Source organism: Osmia lignaria, chromosome 15 (assembly GCF_051020975.1).
Source record: "Osmia lignaria lignaria isolate PbOS001 chromosome 15, iyOsmLign1, whole genome shotgun sequence".
NCBI lineage: Eukaryota > Metazoa > Arthropoda > Insecta > Hymenoptera > Megachilidae > Osmia > Osmia lignaria.
The window spans coordinates 1389205-1405898 of record NC_135046.1 but is presented as its reverse complement, the minus strand read 5'-3'; the positions used below and the strand labels follow the sequence as shown (position 1 = coordinate 1405898).

Below are 16694 nucleotides of genomic sequence, written 5' to 3'. Positions count from 1 at the left end.
GTCGTTTACATTCTTTTTTCAATTCTTATTCAAAATATCTGTTACGAATTGAATTTTATGCGTCAAGCAATACGTATATTTGCCCTTTCGGTACAGTTTAGTAATCGCCGGACATACACACTTGTCAGTATCGTAACATAAATACGTAAAAATAATTCTTTGTTAGAAATGTTAAAAAGGGAAAAGAAAGAAATGTTTTGATCCAGTATATCATTCTGTGATGAATGAAGTCGGTGTTATCGAAATCGCGATTGTTTCTTGACAGCCTATGATTGACACGCAGTACGGATGCTGATAACTATGATCGTGACTCTAACGACAAAGAACCCCCGATCGCATTGTTATGCCATGCTGTGTCGAACGCGAACAATATGTTACGTTGCAATATTGATTACCGACTCGTGTTAGAAAATAATGACCACCTCTTTTTCACGCGTCACAATTACGCTACTGTACGCGTAACGCGTCAGAGTGCAGAGATTTTCTCTTTTTTTTTTCGTTCCTTTCTTCCTCTCTTTTTTCTTTTTTTTTATTTCTTTCAGTTAAACTACAATACAGTTTTGGCGAGAAACTATGGCGGATGTATAGTAGAAGGACGCGGCATTGTACCGAGCGGGGGCTGTCTCGTATTATTTCCACGGTAGTTTTCTACGTTCCGCGAATATATCAAGCGCCCGAAGGATTTCGATTCTAAAAGCATTTCTCGCGTAAAGAGGTTTCTCGCAATCTTCTTCGCGTTGGCCCGATTCTCTGTTTAATACTAGTAGTATCGCGACGCAAATGCCACAGAAACTGAAGAGTAAATGCATTGGCAAGATTCGTCGATACGTGTGGGCCGCGTCAAGTCGCCTCGCGCCGTTTCGATGATTTTAATGCAACGCCGATTATCGTCCCCCGGAAAATCTACCACGTTCTCTCGGGTATCTAGCGATTTCGAAAACAGCCTCTTCCTTTCCTTCTACTCCATTAAACTGTACGTGTAACAGTCGCGCAGCTGGTGTTACGATTTTCCACTCGGGGCGGTCGCGCGAAATCCATCGACGCAACACGGACAGTCAAGCTTTTATCGAAAACTAATTAAGTCAATATTTCCAGCCTCTCTTCTTTCCTTTTCTTTACTTTTTTCTTTCATCTTTTTATTTTCACAACCGACCCGTTCTCTGTGTACCAAATGCGCAGGTTGGTTAAATTTTCACTCGATATGCCGTGCGCGGTTCACAAATTTTCCACCGTTTTTCTTTCTCGCTGGTTGACCAACAACGGCGATAAATTACGCCATACGCGGTTCGTCTCCTCCTTAGCTCTTTCGCACGTTTACTTTACACCGGAAATAATAGCCGGCAGCAAGCTGAGAGTAAATAGAAATGGCTAGAAAACCGTAAGTTTCAGGCTGCGTGACTGGCTGAACCATTCTCGACGATTCCGGAAAGGAATGTAGTCGGTGCTATTCTTCCTGTCGTTTATTGAAATGCTCTGCATGCTCTCACGCGGCATCCTCCGGCTACCTTTACCCTCTGCACCCCACCGCGCCGACAACCAGCGTCCGAACAGAACACAACGATGAAAACTAAGTCGAGAAACAGACTGGAATGGAATGGAACGGAACGGAACGGAACGGAAGGGAACTTGGGGAGTCGGTAACAGTACCATTTCGAACGGATTCGAAGTTGACCGATTTCGTGTTTCCCGATCGACGGAATCGCGTAATGCATTCGGAATAAAAATGGGTATTTACAGTGGGTGATCAAATTATTAGAGCCACTCGTATTAATTAACGATTTTACATAAAAATGATTAATTCTTAAATGAAAATCGAGTTGAACAGAGTTTTTGTTACTATTTTATGATGTATTGATGCTTGTTAAATTATGATACACAGTTGAAAAAAGTGAAAGTTCTTGACTGGCCTGGAAATTCTCTGGACTTTTCAGCACAGAGACCAAAATGCTAACGATTGTCTAAGCAATATTATGAAAGTTGAATTTTACGCACCACCCTAATCACGTTCATATGTTAGTTCCGGGGTGGATTACGCGATCGAGCAAAAGGATCAATTACCTGTTCGACGATCGCAAGTTGGACCGTTTGAAATTGATCAAAGATATTGAATATACGTTATCTGGAGTTTCGTATCCTTATCAGAAGTTCCAGGACAGGATCTGAGAAAATCGAACGGAATAAAGTCCAAGGCAAATGTAAAGTTCAGCAATTCCATATAACGGATAGAATCGTGGAATAAGAACAAAATCGATCTTCGTACGAAACGGCAGCATACATCCGGCGACAAATTGTACATATTGAAACGAATTCCGAAGCTTTCCATTCCATAGGTACATCTCCCAGTCCTCCCTTCTCGATATCAAGATAAAACTCTAAAAATTCATATTTATTAGACGTATGAATTTCAATTTTCGATATACGTGTCAAATAAAAAAAAATAAAAAAAGGACGAAAGAAAATAATCTTGTCGATTCAATTTTTGCGCTTTCTTTGCTGAAATGATTGATTTGAACGTCTGCAGAGACAAGTTAAAATACCTACGAGAGGATGAAGATTTCTGAGGCCCCGGGGCTATCTGATTACTATCCTATTACAAACAACTAATTTGAATTTATAGCTCATTTAAAATATATCTGGTAGACAATTTTATCAGAGGACGCAGAATAATATATTGGCTAGGACACCTGGCTGGCTCTACGAAACGGGACACTGCTGTTCCCAAAGTCTTTGTCTACTCGTTTCTGTTTTGTATATATGTATATTCCTGTTTTAGGACACACCGTGGTTGGGCTACGTCGCTTTTTCTCGACCAAATTTTCCCGGTCATACCCTTTCAATAGGGTGTATATACGGTTTTCTCAAACGAACTTTTCCACTCGTATCGTCTGAATAGCAATTGACGCATCGTAAATCCAGCCAAGAACACTCGAGAATCGTAGTTTATAGCACGATTTCATGAACAGACCATTCATTGTTTAGCGTTTCTAGGGGACACGTTTTTCTTTCTAGACGTTTCACGATCAATCAGAAATTTTCTATCGGACTTTTAATGTCTGTACTTACCAGTGAAATGTTATTAATGTACGACAGAGGATCTATATTCTTTCCAATCTAGTTTCGATTGAGATGGATGTCAAGCAGACCGACTGAGACCGCAGGCTCGATTAGCACCGATTAATCTACACGGCTTAATACAGTAACGAATACCGTTCAATTCTACTCACTAAATACCATTTCATCGACGATACCCATCACGGACTGTATATACCTGAGCTTTTTTCATTTTAATCATAAATATCAAACGCGATAAATTATCTGAATAATACGCGTCCGACTCTATTATACGTTCTTCCGGTTGGTGGCATAAATTGGACTCGAGCAAATTCTTTAATCGATGACTTTCTGTACGAGCAACCGCCTTTCATTTACTTTCCAGTTTGCACTGCCGTCGGCATATAAATCAGCTTCCAAGCTATTTCGCGTAATTTATGTCGACGCTGGATGCAGTGATAATGGGCAAAGTAATGGGTGAGTTTATTATTTACTTGTACGCAACAGCCTCCGCGGAAGAGATTTTAAAGAGAACGAAGGAACGAACGAACGGACGGAACGCTATATGCGCCGTGGCGCGGTATGGGGCGGTATGGGGTGGTATGGCGTGGTGTAGTGCAACGTGACGCGATGGCACAGAGGTGGAAGTGGTTCACAGGGTGGCCAACAAAAAAAGCGTACGTGACATCTGCCGTCCATCGGGACGAAGCTTTTTTGTAATAAAGCGATGAAATCCCAGAGAAACCGTCATCGCGGATTAAGCGGGTGCCGATATTAAAGCGCAATCTGAAATTCGACGGCGGTGGCGGGCAGAAAACGATGGCAACGGGGGTGTGAGGGCCGGTGACGAACGAGCAAGAGAAAAAAAGAGGGGGGAGGATAGGAAAGGAAAAAAGGGTGAAACGAGTGCATCAATGCATCAGCTATTATTTACGCGACAAATGGTCGTTTAATGGTTCACGTTGCGTGTGTTTGGAAACGAACGTCTGCCGATCCCAGTATCCCGCGATTGTTTCGTCAAAGTGCGCAAAGTGCTCTGATGTCTCTGTCCATTGAAAATTACTAACCACCTTGGCGTTGCATAAACAACTTACAATTAGGTTCGATGAACGGCTGCCCAACTTCCCAGACGGTCGGTCCGTTCAATCGATTCAGAATTTTAGAAACATATTTCTTGGGACCCAAACCAATCCGACCCGATCCTCGGATCGGATATGTACCTGAAATTTTCAAATTCTTATTCGAATATTCGCAGCGGGTGCGTTTTAAAATCACGGAGACCGATTCGTAGAACGGAATTTTAATTTAGACCGATTTCATCGTAGGACAGATCGAGCGTAATCGTATCGTAAAATTCGTTCCGCCCAAATGATTAAAGCGTTTCGTGATAAATCAAATAAAAAGGAACGATGTAATGCGACGGAGGAGAAGGAGGAGTAGAGTGGTTCAGTTTCGAATGGAGCAAGGCGTACTGCGCCAAGTATTATATCATGCGATTATCAACAGGTCTCTTACGTTTAAGCATTCATTGCCAATCATTCAATAGTAAGCATCTAAAGGAGAGCTTCTCTTCTCCTCCTTCCACTATCGTCCGAGATTTTCTTACTCTCGAAAGTAGCGAGGAATTGGAACAAAAGCAGAACGACGTCGATGCCTTTCCTAAACGATAAGACGATTGAAATTATAAGAGCGAGACTAACAATGAGATAAAATAATTTTTAACAAAAAATACAACCGACTTTAAAATACGCTACAAAGCATATAATTTCTATTTCATTTATACCAATACCATATAGCTATTAATAAAACCTATTTAATCGTTAAATAGTATACATTTCAACCTTTTCGGAGGCGGCGCAAAATGACAAACTTTCTTCTACTAGGAAGATTCTAGTTCAGGCGTCAGCAACCTATCAAATCGTTATTGGCAGCATCGTATATTCGGGTATTATTAATTTTGCGAAAAATGAAAAATTTTTTTTTTCAATGGGACCAATCGGAAGACATCCCTACAAGATGCAAAAGGTTTCGTTCCGATTGGTTTATCCATTTTGGAGTAATCGGTGAACACACACACAAAAAAAAAAAAAAAAAAAAATACATACTGATCGAATTCAGTAACCTCCTCCTTTTCGAAGTCGGTTGAAAAAGAAGGTGCATCATCCTACAGACCAATAATTTCCATCAAAGCCACCTACCTTTCTATTTGTTTCGTGTATAAAAGTAAAAGTTACGTTTGCTGAAATATTTAGACAAACGAAGTAGCGGCGTTGAAAATTTTATGGGCAGAGAATTTAAACGGTGCATCTGGAATCGAATCGAATCGAATCAAATCCATCGCTACAGGAAAATCCATACCCCAGCCATTACGTCACCCTCTTTCGAACGATTGGAAAACTTCTAATTAATGGTTGCACAGTTCGGCTTGCTAATTTTTGTTTCGCTCGACGAGCGTGTAACGAGCGAGAAAATATTGCGAGGTATCGGTGCGAAATCATTCGAATAGCCGTTAAACGTCGATCAATTTTTCAGACAAATGGTCGCGTCCAGAAAACTTTTCAAATTAGATAATACGATAAGAGCGAATGATCGCGCAGGGGTCGGTTGTTTTAATCGTTTTACGTTGATCATTCGAACGAGCGAGATCTTAGGAATGCTCGATGTTGGTCTGTACGATGTTCTTCCAAATCGAGTAGGCTTCGAGGATCCTACGGATCTTCCACTCAAAGTGAAAAGCACTCGAATACCGCAGCCATGACGGCGAGGCGGCGAGGCGGCGCGGCGTCAAGGGGGCAGAAAATAAATTCCTTATTCTCCGAGAACCAAGCAACCCTTCTTATGTATACCCCTACGTTGCATTACGAATTTTTCAATACGTACAATGTAACCGAGCAGAATGCTACACGTTTCTACGTGTACTTCGTAATATAATACAAGACGAAAGAATATTCTCTTGCAAATAGTGTTCGAATAGTTGCGTGTAAAAGAAAAGTATTTGATCTTGCTAACCATAAATTATTGTTATTCTTAATGTTTGCGGTAGAAATTCGCCAGCTGTAACTTGTTCGATAGAGCATAAGAATTTTTCTTTATCAGTTTCATCAGCGTCGTGTCGCATAGGTATAGGTTTTTGTACTCTGTATATTTCGTTTCGAACACGTCCGAAAGGGAATTTTTCACGGTTGCGAAGGAAATTGGAAAATGAAATATTACGCAGATGTGTAGGAGAAATTTGGAAAAAGACGCGATGCAATGGCGATGGCGCGACCTTACGCCCCGGGCTGGTCTAAGCGGATGTATCAGTGTCAGTGTGTCAGTCGGATCGTAAGTACCGTGGATATTTCCGTTGCTTGCGGAAATGTTTCTTCTTTGTAGTGTGTTACGTGCGGCGCGCGTACCGGGTGTATTTATAATATGAATGCCAGAGTGTGAAATGTGGTAGTGTGGTAGTCGAACAATGTGATTACCAGTAAACATAACACGCGTACGACGATTTAAAGCAAGAGAAATAAATCCTAACAAATTCTATTGCAAATGGGTCTTCTAATATTGTGGAATAAATACTAGAGGATAATAAAGAAAGTTAAGTCGAAGTAAATGAGAAATAATTAAAATAAACGAAAAATAATATATTATGAAAGTAATCATTGAAATTGTGTGTTTAATAATAAATTTCGAAAATAATATAAATTTAACCCGCGAACAATACGATTGAAACATACAATTTGGTTGCGGAAACAAATGCAAATTGTTACAAATATGTAAATTCAGAAGTTTTCAGTCAAGGGAATCCCACAAACAATCCCACTGACTGCTGGAAATTGCTTGTCAAAAAGTTCATTGAATATAACTGGAAGAGTAAAAAAAAATAATTCATCAAAATATATATAAATTTTGAAATGGATTTGAAGCTCTATTGTATTGTTTAATCGCCAAGAAACCCAGAATCAACAACGGCACTGTTTACAATAATAATGAATTGAATTAAAGATTTTTGTACTTAAAGATAGAGTCTTTTGCCCTAATTTGTCACTTTAAGAAATTACGACAAAACTCATACTTCGCGATTATACGTCAAAGTTGGTCGCAACTTGGAGTATTCAGAAAAGAGCAAAGTAGGCCTTGCGCAATAGAGTAATTATCTTATCGATGAAGAGATCATAATATACAGATACCAGAACTTTTAATTTTTTCCCTCTTCATTTGCAACTGATCTTGATCACGCACGAAGAAATATCGAATAAAGAAAGGAAAAAAATGGGAATCGAAGCTTATCGTGACGAATTCAGAAAGCGAGAAACACGGATCGATCGTTCGATTTCACGAGGCTTTGAGCATTCGGAGGAACAACGCGATTACTTTTTTAAAACGTCTTTTATCGCTTCGAACGTTGATTTTAGCTATTTTCGATTCAATGATACTTTAACGAAAATATGAAACTTTTAAATATCATGCCGCTTTTTTTTTTTCTTCGAAGTTGTAATTAAATCATATTCAATGAATTCAGGGGTTTCATAAAAACGAATTAATTGGGAGCGCGGTACGCTCGGAATGAAAATTTTTTCCAATTGACTGTTTTTTACGGAGGTAACCGAAAAATCGTTAAGAGGAGGAGAGGACGATTCATTGGTAATACGCGCATTCTACATTGAGAAAACGTTCCGTGATTGAGGATCAACTTTCGAAAGGATTTCTGAGTAGATAGGGATTACTTGGCTCGAAAACTCGACGAGTTTCCACTTTTCAATGTTCCTCGTTGCTTTCATTTTTCTATCGAACCTATGGAAATCTGCCTCGAATCTTCTTTCTGCTCGCAATCTATGTCCGATTACGTACCTAACAAAGATTTTATTATGCCAGTCTACGATCGTAGCTACAGTGGGTGATGAAATTATTATGAACAGATGGAAAACTTACATATTTTATGTTTCCGATGCTATTATGTATTCCCTTTCCAGCAAAAACCGTAACAGCCTGCCTAACTAATAAAAAAATTCAAGTTTTACCGTGGCCTGGAAACTCACCAGATATGAACCCAATAGAAAATCTATGGGAATTATTGAAGTGTCGCATTGTATCAGAGATAATAACTAACAAGCAACAACTGGTTGAGAAAATTATATTCGTATGGCATTACGGACCCGGAAATGCTAGAAGATTGCCGAAATAATATGGAAAGCATGCCGAGACGTATTCAGGCAATTATAGATACCAAGAAGAGTTAAAGAAATGAAACTTTACTTCGGTAAGAGGAAATAGAAAATGAAAAAGAAGCTAAATGCGTTGTTAGGTGTTAGTACTTAGGTACATCATCTACCTACAGTTTAAACGTCCGCTTGCGTCATTCTCCGACGGAAAGTTTCTCCATCGGTCGGTGAAAATTGCGTCGGAATGGTTAATGGTCGTCGCGAGGAACAGAGTCCATCGGGCAAGCAGGAAGAACGCATCAACGGAATAAGAGAGAAGAATAGGTAGGAGAAGCGTCGCTAATAAAGCGTTGACATCTCTGCAATGGCTAACATCGTTTGCCTCGACCTTCTCTGCTATTGAGAATAATATCATAGCTGTCCGTTTCACGCGTCATTGTAAGACGACTTTTATTTCACCAAGGACGTTTTACTATCTATAACTACCACTTACGCGTATCCTCGATAAATCTTCTTCATCGAATCATAGTCACTTCGTTATCGCAATATTAATAAGGTACGACGAACAATTCTTTTACCCCTTTCGCAACTGTTTTATATTCGCGGATAACGACAAACAAATTATTTTTTCCCTTCGAACTTCAATCCGATATTTGAAAAGTTAAAGTCAGCCTGTTTCTATTCCGAAAGGTTTCTTTTTACAATCGACGAGAACCGCTCGAAATAATCAGAACCCAGCTGCATCGGGTGACGGCAGTCGCTCCGTTTCGATTCTGGCATAACGGAGCAGCAGCTCGAAGAAGAAGAATATCCCCGAAGAAGAGTTTGTATAATGGAAGGTCGCGTAACGACGAATACCTACTATGCTTTCTTTTATTCCGGCGATATTTAACAGACATCTCGTGGACGCGCATATATTCACCTGCACTCGACAGCGGTGCATCAAGGATGCACGTTTCGAGGATTCTCAAGGCAAATTCGTGGGCAAAACAAAATAGCCAGTATTAATTGGAGCAGCCAGGAACGCGAGAGAAGGCAAATGAAACGTCGAGGAGAAAAATGCGCTGTGCTGCGGAACCTCGGATAGGCGAGATAAAGAAAATAATTAAGAACCTCCCGGACGATTTCCCAGCCGCTGCTGTTGGAACAACCGAAAGCGGAAGGAAACGCCGCGTGGCAAGTTGGTTTTATTCGCCGGCGTATCGTGCGAGATACATTCTCGTCTCAGACGCGATATCAGCTGAAACAGTGAAATCAGATAATTCAGTTTCTTGCGAGTCGTGTAAACACGCGTTCCGCGAATGCAACCTTGCGTTCAACGCGAAGCTTTTTGCCGAAATCATTTTCTCGAGCAAACACAGAGACCGTAGGTAATTCGATTTTTCACGATAAAAAATCGTCGAAGCAACGGGGATCATCAACAGGTTCTACGAGTCAGCCGGAAGTCATTGGCAGTTCTTCAAAGAAAAGTTGAGGCTGGAAAGGGGTCGGCGGTCCACAGGTGCTCGGAACGAGCACGATGGCTCGGGAAAGAGCACTACACGTACGTCTCTACCGAATGAATTGGTAAAGGGTGCGACGAACAAAAGAACTTGACGGTATTCGCGCATGCAGGCTCCTTCTGTTCGCTTATAGAACACCTCCGCAGCTACTCTGTTAAGGAATCACTTTCTACCCTCGCGCTCGGCCTCTTCTACCTCTACCCCTCGATTATAACAGTATTCCAAACGCAACGCGACCGTACAATTTCATTTTCAATTTCACCTATCTTCTTTTCTCCGAACACCTCATCGAGTGTGGGATATTTCTTTCCTTTCCGCCGCGTACAGAGGAAAAAACGCGCAGGAAACTGACTTTGACACGCGTTTTAATTACATTGTACAATGTACTTTTCGAAAGTAAGCATCGTTAATTATCCAAGGAAAACCTTTTCCTGGAGATTATTTGAAGTTTCAGAGCTCTGAAACGTTAATTACGAACATAAAAGCGTCACCGAACGAACGGAGAATAATTTGAACGGCGAAACGAAGCGCTTCGAGGAGCGATTCGTTTTAAATGTTTGACGGATATTATTTCGTATCGAAGCATTCAGCACGAATCCGCTGCAGTGATTTAGGTCGAATGATAAATTTATTACCGTTATTTAACGGAAGGAAAAAAGCACTTTCTGCTCGAGAAACTTTTTAAAACGAAACGAAACAAATATCTAGCAATATAAATACTGTTCGCGGCGCCGAGTACGGTCAGCAGCCTTTCGCGATCAGGACGAGGCAACAGATGCGTTACGGATGCGTCACTTGGTCAGAAAATTCATCGAAGCAGCTTTACGAGTTTACGTTTCGCGTACATATTTCGTCGCGCACGTTGAACAAATCGAAGTAACGAATAATCGACGGTCAGTGATCAAGTTCGATCAACTTACAACGTCCGCAAGCGTTAAGAAACCGTGGCGATTGTAAGACAAACGAGATCTCATCAACAGGTCTCCGTGGAATTTTCTTAGAATCGTAGAACGTAACGGATTCCCTCTGGAGACAACGCTCGTCGAGTAAGTTCGGAAAAGAAAGAAATAGCCGTAGAGCGGAAGAATGAATTTTCATAGACGGCATCGAGGTGGTTGGGATTTTGAACCACTTACCCGATTAAAAGCTGCTCCTTTTCCACGAAGACGTTCGACTGGTCGACTCGTCGACGTCGAGGAAAACGAGGAGAATGAGAAAAACGAGGAAAAGCTTTGGCCACGGCCTTAAAAGCATAGCACTGTTCGCAGGTCCTTTCTGGTGTGTACGGCTAGTGGAGCACAGGAACACGGGAGCACGGGAGTACGGTAGCAGATTGGCACGCGCGCGGTTTCACTCGTGGGGTGTCGCGGTGCGACTGTAGCACAATCGCTAGCCTCTCACGCTCTCTCGGTCTCCATCCCTCCGCTCTTTACCCTTCCGCCGCTTTACCGCCCACTCTCTACCCTATTCTCTGCCCCCTGCGCTCTCACCCTTACGCGGTCTCTCTCTAACTTTCGTCCTTTCCGCGTTTGTTCCCTCCTCGTTTAACGCGGACCACCTATCTTCTCACCGTCTCCCTTTCTCCTCCGATTTACCCCCGCGTCTCTGCTCCTGTTATCCGAGCCGAGACGTGCACCCTATTCGCCCTCTCCGTTTCACCCCCGTTCTATCCCACCTCTCCTCTCACTCGATCCACGCTCTCTCCGGATCTTTCCGTCTGTCTGTCAGCCCCGTCTCTCTGTCTTGCGCTCTCTACTTTTCTATTTCTGTTTCCGTCTGTAAACCGTCGAGCATCTCCCACCAACGAAACCTGCAAGCCACTCCTGGTGCACCGGTCGCGGCGCGGCGTCGTGCCTTTTCGAAATGCTCTGCTCGCGACTCTTACGCGATGGCTGAGGTAACCGGTTGACGGGCTTGGCTGACTGACTAACTCGCTCGGATCGGTCTCTAGGTCTCTACCCTTTCGAGAGTCGCGCAGAATCCTCTAATTGGCCCGCGCACCCCTTTCGCGCTATCAAATTCTATGCGCATCGCACACACTTTAACCGGTGACTGTGAACGCGTGTTTCTACTCGGAATTTACGCGCAACGTTAGCTCGCTTCAAGGAAACCTAACTTTCAGGAAAAAAGCGTATACGACTTTCAACCCTTTCTGCCTCTTTCTTTCGCTTTCAATTAATAAACTGGCGTATGGGTTGATGGAACTGTACGGGCTAACGAATCCTTTTCCTTCGATATCTTCAAAGTTCTTCTTTGAAAAGATTCGCGTGATAAACGGATTCATAGCTGCGCGTGTAATATTGAGTATATTTTTTTTTTTTTAACCGTCAGTCAACTTGTCGCGCGGCAAACAAGCTGTTTAATATGGTAAAGTAGAAATTTAAATGGTATATACATACATAACAAAACGTATTGGACTGTTGCGTATCGCGTTTGACCAGCTGAACCGTGAAATGCTACCTTCCGTTGTAATTACTTTTCCATTATTTCGACTCTCCTCTGCATCGTTTTATTTTTTATCTTTCCAATCGTTCGTCCATTTCCCACGATTCCCGTTGATTTCAGCCAAATTTTTCAACAACCCCTCCGGTATACCTAATAGGCTAAATTTTTAATCGATTCGATTAGCATTCGTCCTTTGGACGTGTTAAATGTACATCTTCTATTTTTCAGCAAAATAAATAACTTTCGATCGGTTCGAGTATAACAAATACCCTTGTCAATCTCGGAAAAAATAAACATTGTCATTCGGTTGGAAAGTGGCATGGCGATGTAAAATTTCGTGCTTATAAATTTAACGTAGCTGCCAGTTATTCGCATGGTCCGCGTAAAATACTGCGTTTCATATGTAAAACAAAATTACAACGGACTGTCGGTTAAAAATCGATAAAAATTGTTGAATGCAAATACATTCATTTGCGACCGAGAACGAAGTAATAAACTGTTTGTATAGCCATGAATTTCCAATCAGGCACATGCATACGATAACGGCATTTGTATAAACTTGCTTGCTTTTATAGTAAATGTACCGTAGATAAAATCGCGTTATAAAACATACCTTAGTTACAAGTTTATAAGATTTATGCGGCAGCGTTTAGCATTTACGCTTGACACGCCCGTATAAACCAGCTGAACTACAACTAATTTCTATTAAAATTCAAAGATCCTCCTCTGGAGAACACGTGCTAATTTAGCTCATTTACGATCCACCTTTATTTCATAGACTAGAAATTACTAGGGAACTCGGTTTCACTTCCGACAATTGAATACGAATTGGAAGAAAGATTAGATCTTGATAATTGTACATTATCGAGCGAAATAGGCTTCCCTCGAGAAAATGACGATATAGGAGAGGGTAGAAACATTAGAATGTTTGTAATTTTTATGAGACAATAGGCGTTACATGTTTCCATTATTTTATATATTTTTTGTCAGCTTATTTGACTATATAAATATGGTTACATAAACAATAACTATTAGGAATATTAGTCTTGTATAACTATGGCAGGTATATATGTAGTCGCTTGGCTCTACTAGCACCGCTCGACTCGGCCGGTCGAGCCAGCGCGCCCTGACGTAGCGTTAACTTTAATTAATTTTTGTATTATGGCCAATTTTAGTGTCCGTATTTTTGGAAATTGGTCCGTAAACAGGATAAATAAGACTATATTCTCATTTTTTTCTCTTCAGATTTTTCAATATTTCCCTACTATTATAAAATTGCATTTGTTTAAAACAATTGTAAAATAAGCGGTAAAAAAACCTTTTTTCTTTAAGTACCTGGACGCTCATTTCTATCAGTTTGTTAGTTCTGCAGTTATAATTTATTGAAAAAATGCGAGCACTGTATTTCAAACAGGTGTAAAATCAACAATTTGAATAATTTTTAAAAATCCTTCGAGATACGTTTACATATCACTAAAAGCAAAATCCGACATCGTGTTCCGATTTCACATGGAATGCCCCTATAAGAACGTACAAAATAATCTTTATTTAGACAATAAATAGAAGAAAAAGAATAAAATCCAAATAGAAAGGGTTGATGTACGTAATGATATTTCTGACAATAAGCTATTATTATAAGGAGTTAAGGGCACGATTTTACGGGGCGGTATTTGATCCGCTTATAACCATCGCTATTTTGCTTCTCGAAGGAATTTTCGAATCTTTTGTTTTGGCAGGTTTCTCTGCAAGAGAGTGAGAAGAGTCGAACGTGACCCTGTTCACCGTCTCTCTTTACTCTACGCTTTACGTTCCTCTCTCGTTCTCTCTCTCGTTTTCACTCTTCCTTTTTCCCTTTTTGCGACGTCACTTCAACATTCTTTTTCAAGGGACGCCGCGCCGGTTCGATATTAGGAAATACCTTTTACCAATTCCCCGTTACATAAGGTGAGCGTGTTTCTACAAAAATCATGGGGTTTCATAGCACACTCCCCTGAATTGGTTTTAGATTAAGAATTTTTATACTATCAGGTAAGAGGGTCGAAGGAACGATGGTATTTCAAGCTCCCCGATTATTTGCTTCCAGCAGACGTCTATGATAGGTTTCATTTTCTCGTTGAAAACAATTTTTACGCGAATTCATATAGTTATCGTACAGATCGTAGAAAAATCTGTATATTTCATTTTCAATCAGACATAAACAACCATAAAAATGTGTAAAATTTCGATAATACTTGCCCCATTCGATGGTCGGTTTTAAAACAACGAAACACATCGTAGCAACGGTTGACGGTGATCGAAAAGAAAAAGAGGAAAAGAAAGAATTTTCTTGATAAGGTGTTTATATTAAAGATAAGGTTGATCGTAAGGGAGAAAGGTGAATGGAAAAGGGAGAAGGGAAGCGAGGCAGAAATAAGGTAAGGGTAGCGAATCAGTGGTAGAGGGTTGGTAATGCTACACGGGTACGTGGCTCCATATAAAATAAAGGATGGTTCCGGTTCGCCTCGGGCAAGCTCTTGCTCGTCTATCGGCCGGCAATATCAGCGAGAATTGAAATAGTCGTGATATTTCTTTGAGAGGCGAGAACGAACGAAGCAACCGTGACCGAAGTCGGCGAAGGCGGCGGCGCGCGACTCTCCGGAATAAGAAATAAAAAGATAGAAATAGATTTTTGCGGGATACAGGCAATACCGCAGGAAAAATGGAAGCGTTAGCTCGCTCGTCCTTTACAATCAGATTTCTTAGCGGGTCGCTCCATCAGCGACCGACCGATACGGGCCAACTCTTTTGTCGGTATCGGCCGATACCGCGCTATTGCTCGACAATCACAGAAAGAAACAAAGCAAAGGAAATGCTTCGATGAAGGAAACAGCGATCGAATTCCGCTCCGACACGGATATTAAAACAAACCTATCGTTGTTTTTGAGCTTGAAGCTTGAAAATGGAAAAATCGAAAGGCGTACTCGAAAGCTGAGATCGACGAAACTTTACGAAAATAACAATTCTAACATAGCGTAATAATTAGAAGTGTGCGGGTACCTGAAATATTCTAACAGTAATCGTAGGTATACATATACTTCGTAGATAAAGTTTGAAAGTATCTTAGGAAGCGAAGGTGCAAGCAGAGGAAGAGGGATAAATTAAGGAAAGTTTTTAGGATAAAATAATTAATACGGAGAGATTTTTTTTTTTCAAGGTATACGCTTTTAAAGTAATTGCTTTTACACGAACAAGCATTCGTGTACGTTAATATTCGAGATCATATTGCGGCCTTGAGTACCAAGGAAGTAGCTAATTAGCTTGTAATACTTATTCGAAAATCTTTATGAGCTTCCGTGATACAAGGGTGTATCTTGGCAACTAAACGAAGATACACTGTTTGGAGATCCTTTTAACGTGAAGCCTTCCAGGAAAGCGAGAACTGAGCGTTCTCAACTTTCACCTTAAGCTCCGTAATTATGTGGCATTTCTTCATAAAACATGTATAACAGCTATGAAACTTGTTATTGTTTTCACGGAAGTGGAAGAAGCCATTCCTTTCGATTGTTAGATAAATAAACAAGAAAGTTAAAATATTGATAATTTCTTCCCTTCGCGTTGTATCATCTTTGTCCAAGTGTCATGAAATTTCTATACTTCGGTCTTGGAAATCCTATAATAAAATAACAAAAAAATGAAACGAGTAACGTAGAATAAACGCTATTGTGCCCAGCTTCATTTTTCTGGTGATACATAAATGGTAATATAAATTACACTGGCTTCAAATCAGTGCACCGAATTTTCTTTATAGGATAGCGATAGCGAAAAGTGCCATTTGATTTGACCGATTTAGCCGGCCAAAAGTCAGTTTTAAAAATTTCTACTAAATTATAAAATTTGTGTTGCTAGAGATTGTTTAATGTGCGAGAAATAGTGTAGTGGTACTCTTTTTATCATTTGTTCATTCATAAAATCCTGGGCCTTGTCAAAGTAAAGAGTTTTCGTACTAGACGTTTCGAAACAGTCGTTTATTTGTTTGAAGAAAAGTATGTAAACTTGTTGGGCATGACAGCTATTCAGGTAGGTGTATATATAGTACTTTCAAAATGTTTTTATGTTTTTCATTATCTATTTTTTCGTGATTGCTGATATTTAAAAACGACCAACATGTTAATGATGTTTCCCACAACTGTAATTTTTCATTCATGATTTTGTTATACTTCAGGGTAAGTCCCTGTTGTGTTTTTGGTATCAATACACGTGGTAAATGTTTGTGTTTACGGCACAATAAAGATTGGTTCCGGAATCGACCGGATATTGTTTTCAAAGCGTTTTTGTTTTTGTCGATAAATGAAGAAGTTACTTCAGATGAAAAATCACTATTGCTATTATGAATAAAACAAATAAATAACGTATTAAATATAGTATAATATAATATAAAAACAGGATTTTATGCATAAATGATTTTGGTCGGCTGGATTGGACGAATATTCCACTATGCTTTGGTGCCTTATATGCCTCTTACGATCCCAGTCGCTCAGTAACCCTTGAAGAATAAAGATCTGTTCGTAAC

General features: G+C 40.4%; 1 protein-coding gene across 1 annotated transcript in view; it reads right to left on the bottom strand.

The window, feature by feature from the left end:
• Positions 1–11088, bottom strand: part of DIP-lambda (Dpr-interacting protein lambda) — a 38958-nt gene extending 27870 nt beyond the window's left edge. The window contains exon 1 of the mRNA XM_034315549.2: positions 10837–11088. The gene's annotated coding sequence lies outside the window, so the exon portion shown is untranslated. The remainder of the gene's footprint in view (positions 1–10836) is intronic.
• Between the last annotated feature and the right edge of the window lie 5606 nt (positions 11089–16694).